Consider the following 6,091-nt stretch of genomic DNA (forward strand, 5'->3'; position numbering starts at 1 on the left):
CATCTTAGACACAGGGACACAAAGAAACTGAAAGTGAAAGGATGGAAAAAAATATTTCATGCAAGCTACAGCCAAAAGAAAGCAGGTGTAGCAATATTAATCTCAGATAAAATAGACTTCAAATGCAGGGATGTTTTGAGAGACAAAGAAGGCCACTACATACTAATAAAAGGGGCAATTCAACAAGAAGAAATAACAATCGTAAATGTCTATGCACCCAATCAAGGTGCCACAAAATACATGAGAGAAACATTGGCAAAACTAAAGGAAGCAATTGATGTTTCCACAATAATTGTGGGAGACTTCAACACATCACTCTCTCCTATAGATAGATCAACCAGACAGAAGACCAATAAGGAAATTGAAAACCTAAACAATCTGATAAATGAATTAGATTTAACAGACATCTACAGGACATTACATCCCAAATCAACAGGATACACATACTTTTCTAGTGCTCACGGAACTTTCTCCAGAATAGATCATATGCTGGGACATAAAACAAGCCTCAATAAATTTAAAAAGATTGAAATTATTCAAAGCACATTCTCTGACCACAATGGAATACAATTAGAAGTCAATAACCATCAGAGACTTAGAAAATTCACAAATACCTGGAGGTTAAACAACACACTCCTAAACAATCAGTGGCTTAAAGAAGAAATAGCAAGAGAAATTGCTAAATATATAGAGACGAATGAAATGAGAACACAACATACCAAAACCTATGGGATGCAGCAAAAGCAGTGCTAAGGGGGAAATTTATAGCACTAAACGCATATATTAAAAAGGAAGAAAGAGCCAAAATCAAAGAACTAATGGATCAACTGAAGAAGCTAGAAAATGAACAGCAAACCAATCCTAAACCAAGTACAAGAAAAGAAATAACAAGGATTAAAGCAGAAATAAATGAAATAGAGAACAAAAAAACAATAGAAAGGATAAATATCACCAAAAGTTGGTTCTTTGAGAAGATCAACAAGATTGACAAGCCCCTAGCTAGACTGACAAAATCAAAAAGAGAGAAGACCCATATAAACAAAATAATGAATGAAAAAGGTGACATAACTGCAGATCCTGAAGAAATTAAAAAAATTATAAGAGGATATTATGAACAACTGTATGGCAACAAACTGGATAATGTAGAAGAAATGGACAATTTCCTGGAAACATATGAACAACCTAGACTGACCAGAGAAGAAATAGAAGACCTCAACCAACCCATCACAAGCAAAGAGATCCAATCAGTCATCAAAAATCTTCCCACAAATAAATGCCCAGGGCCAGATGGCTTCACAGGGGAATTCTACCAAACTTTCCAGAAAGAACTGACACCAATCTTACTCAAACTCTTTCAAAACATTGAAAAAAATGGAACACTACCTAATTCATTTTATGAAGCTAACATCAATCTAATACCAAAACCAGGCAAAGATGCTACAAAAAAGGAAAACTACCGGCCAATCTCCCTAATGAATATAGATGCAAAAATCCTCAACAAAATACTTGCAAATCGAATCCAAAGACACATTAAAAAAATCATACACCATGACCAAGTGGGGTTCATTCCAGGCATGCAAGGATGGTTCAACATAAGAAAAACAATCAATGTATTACAACACATTAAAAACTCGAAAGGGAAAAATCAATTGATCATCTCAATAGATGCTGAAAAAGCATTTGACAAAATCCAACATCCGTTTTTGATAAAAACACTTCAAAAGGTAGGAATTGAAGGAAACTTCCTCAACATGATAAAGAGCATATATGAAAAACCCACAGCCAGCATAGTACTCAATGGTGAGAGACTGAAAGCCTTCCCTCTAAGCTCAGGAACAAGACAAGGATGCCCGCTGTCACCACTGTTATTCAACATTGTGCTGGAAGTGCTAGCCAGGGCAATCCGGCAAGACAAAGAAATAAAAGGCATCCAAATTGGAAAAGAAGAAGTAAAACTGTCATTGTTTGCAGATGATATGATCTTATATCTAGAAAACCCTGAGAAATCAACGATACACCTACTAGAGCTAATAAACAAATTTAGCAAAGTAGCGGGATACAAGATTAATGCACATAAGTCAGTAATGTTTCTATATGCTAGAAATGAACAAACTGAAGAGACACTCAAGAAAAAGATACCATTTTCAATAGCAACTAAAAAAATCAAGTACCTAGGAATAAACTTAACCAAAGATGTAAAAGACCTATACAAAGAAAACTACATAACTCTACTAAAAGAAATAGAAGGGGACCTTAAAAGATGGAAAAATATTCCATGTTCATGGATAGGAAGGCTAAATGTCATTAAGATGTCAATTCTACCCAAACTCATCTACAGATTCAATGCAATCCCAATCAAAATTCCAACAACCTACTTTGCAGACTTGGAAAAGCTAGTTATCAAATTTATTTGGAAAGGGAAGATGCCTCGAATTGCTAAAGACACTTTAAAAAAGAAAAACGAAGTGGGAGGACTTACACTCCCTGACTTTGAAGCTTATTATAAAGCCACAGTTGCCAAAACAGCATGGTACTGGCACAAAGATAGACATATAGATCAATGGAATCGAATTGAGAATTCAGAGATAGACCCTCAGATCTATGGCCGACTGATCTTTGATAAGGCCCCCAAAGTCACCGAACTGAGCCATAATGGTCTTTTCAACAAATGGGGCTGGGAGAGTTGGATATCCATATCCAAAAGAATGAAAGAGGACCCCTACCTCACCCCCTACACAAAAATTAACTCAAAATGGACCAAAGATCTCAATATAAAGAAAGTACCATTAAACTCCTAGAAGATAATGTAGGAAAACATCTTCAAGACCTTGTATTAGGAGGCCACTTCCTAGACTTTACACCCAAAGCACAAGCAACAAAAGAGAAAATAGATAAATGGGAACTCCTCAAGCTTAGAAGTTTCTGCACCTCAAAGGAATTTCTCAAAAAGGTAAAGAGGCAGCCAACTCAATGGGAAAAAATTTTTGGAAACCATGTATCTGACAAAAGACTGATATCTTGCATATACAAAGAAATCCTACAACTCAATGACAATAGTACAGACAGCCCAATTATAAAATGGGCAAAAGATATGAAAAGACAGTTCTCTGAAGAGGAAATACAAATGGCCAAGAAACACATGAAAAAATGTTCAGCTTCACTAGCTATTAGAGAGATGCAAATTAAGACCACAATGAGATACCATCTAACACCGGTTAGAATGGCTGCCATTAAACAAACAGGAAACTACAAATGCTGGAGGGGATGTGGAGAAATTGGAACTCTTATTCATTGTTGGTGGGACTGCGTAATGGTTCAGCCACTCTGGAAGTCAGTCTGGCAGTTCCTTAGAAAACTAGATATAGAGCTACCATTCGATCCAGCGACTGCACTTCTCGGGATATACCCGGAAGATCGGAAAGCAGTGACACGAACAGATATCTGCACGCCAATGTTCATAGCAGCATTATTCACAATTGCCAAGAGATGGAAACAACCCAAATGTCCATCAACAGATGAGTGGATAAATAAAATGTGGTATATACACACGATGGAATACTACGCGGCAGTAAGAAGGAACGATCTGGTGAAACATATGACAACATGGATGAACCTTGAAGACATAATGCTGAGCGAAATAAGCCAGGCACAAAAAGAGAAATATTATATGCTACCACTAATGTGAACTTTGAAAAATGTAAAACAAATGGTTTATAATGTAGAATGTAGGGGAACTAGCAGTAGAGAGCAATTAAGGAAGGGGGAACAATAATCCAAGAAGAACAGATAAGCTATTTAACGTTCTGGGGATGCCCAGAAATGACTATGGTCTGTTAATTTCTGATGGATGTAGTAGGAACAAGTTCACTGAAATGTTGCTATAGTATGTAACTTTCTTGGGGTAAAGTAGGAACATGTTGGAAGTTAAGCAGTTATCTTAGGTTAGTTGTCTTTTTCTTACTCCCTTGCTATGGTCTCTTTGAAATGTTCTTTTATTGTATGTTTGTTTTCTTTTTAACTTTTTTTTTTCATACAGTTGATTTGAAAAAAGAAGGGAAAGTTAAAAAAAAAAAAAAAAGAAAAAAGACAAACAAGGAAAAAAAAAAAAAAAAAAAAAAAACGATGTAGTGCCCCCTTGAGGAGCCTGTGGAGAATGCAGGGGTATTCGCCTACCCCACCTCCATGGTTGCTAACATGACCACAGACATAGGGGACTGGTGGTTTGATGGGTTGAGCCCTCTACCATAAGTTTTACCCTTGGGAAGACGGTTGCTGCAAACGAGAGGCTAGGCCTCCCTGTATTTGTGCCTAAGAGTCTCCTCCTGAATGCCTCTTTGTTGCTCAGATGTGGCCCTCTCTCTCTGGCTAAGCCAACTTGAAAGGTGAAATCACTGCCCTCCCCCCTACGTGGGATCAGACACCCAGGGAAGTGAATCTCCCTGGCAACGTGGAATATGACTCCCGGGGAGGAATGTAGACCCGGCATCGTGGGATGGAGAACATCTTCTTGACCAAAAGGGGGATGTGAAAGGAAATGAAATAAGCTTCAGTGGCAGAGAGATTCCAAAAGGAGCCGAGAGATCACTCTGGTGGGCACTCTTACGCACACTTTAGACAACCTTTTTTAGGTTCTAAAGAATTGGGGTAGCTGGTGGTGGATACCTGAAACTATTAAACTACAACCCAGAACCCATGAATCTCGAAGACAGTTGTATAAAAATGTAGCTTATGAGGGGTGACAGTGGGATTGGGAATGCCATAAGGACCAAACTCCACTTTGTCTAGTTTATGGATCGATGTGTAGAAAAGTAGGGGAAGCAAACAAACAGACAAAGGTACCTAGTGTTCTTTTTTACTTCAATTGCTCTTTTTCACTCTAATTATTATTATTGTTATTTTTGTGTGTGTGCTAATGAAGGTGTCAGGGATTGATTTAGGTGATGAATGTACAACTATGTAATGGTACTGTAAACAATCGAAAGTACGATTTGTTTTGTATGACTGCGTGGTATGTGAATATATCTCAATAAAATGATGATTAAAAAAAAAAAAAAAAAATAAGGTCTCCCTGTCTGACAATTGCATGGTCTCCATACTGAAAAACCTGTTTACCCCTCTCCTCTCATCTATAATTACAATATTCATAATGAAAAGGAGTGAAAATGGTAAGAAAAGAATTCAAGAGAAGTTGTTAAATTTGGAGGTCCAATTTCCAAATAAAAGGAATCTCTGAAGGTGAAAAAACAGGCAATAGGATCAAAAACAATAGTTAAAGAAAACAAGAGAAAATATATTACATTTGAAAAAAAATCACAGAGATGACTACCAAAGCCCCAGGCAAAATCAATAACAATAGCAATACCATGACATCGTTTCCTAAAAATTTAAAACTATAAGGAATAAAATATTTCTGCAAGTTTTCATGCAGAAAAAGTAGGTCATTTTCAAAGAGCAAAATATCAGACTAACTTTGGCTTTTTCCACTGCTATGAGCAATGCCAGATGACAATGTGATGACATCTACAGAAGGGATAAACTGCAACTCAAGAATAATGGACCACATAAAGTCATTTGTATGGGAGGCATCAGAGAGACATTCTCCAACAAGCCCAATCTCAAAAAATGTGTCAGCCAGAGGACTCTTTTGAAAAGATTGCTCAAAGCTACAGTATATAGTATGCATGGCTAAAATTAGAGAAAGAAGTTTGAATGGCTAACGGCTAAAAAATCAGCCCATGATAATTATTGATACCAACTCTTGTTAAAGAAGTAAGTATAGCTGTGGAAGGGTTATTTCTGATATCTGTGTAAATATTTAAAGAAAAGAAAGACACAAAAGGTATAAAATAAACATGAAAGAGAAAAAAGTGGGAAATATCAAATTTAATTAAGAATGGGAAATTAGATGTAAGGAATAAGAGGTATAGACAAAAAGAGGAGTATCTTTGTCTTCCAGAAGGGGGAACAGAGCATGTTTTGATTAGAGAGAGAACTAAGAATGTTTATAGAATGTTTTAAGATATTCACTCACAGTGGTAAAATAGGTCTTTTACTTTCCAAAAACATTTTAAAAGATAGAGGGAGAAAATAT

Source organism: Choloepus didactylus, chromosome 4, assembly GCF_015220235.1.
Source record: "Choloepus didactylus isolate mChoDid1 chromosome 4, mChoDid1.pri, whole genome shotgun sequence".
NCBI classification, from domain to species: domain Eukaryota; kingdom Metazoa; phylum Chordata; class Mammalia; order Pilosa; family Megalonychidae; genus Choloepus; species Choloepus didactylus.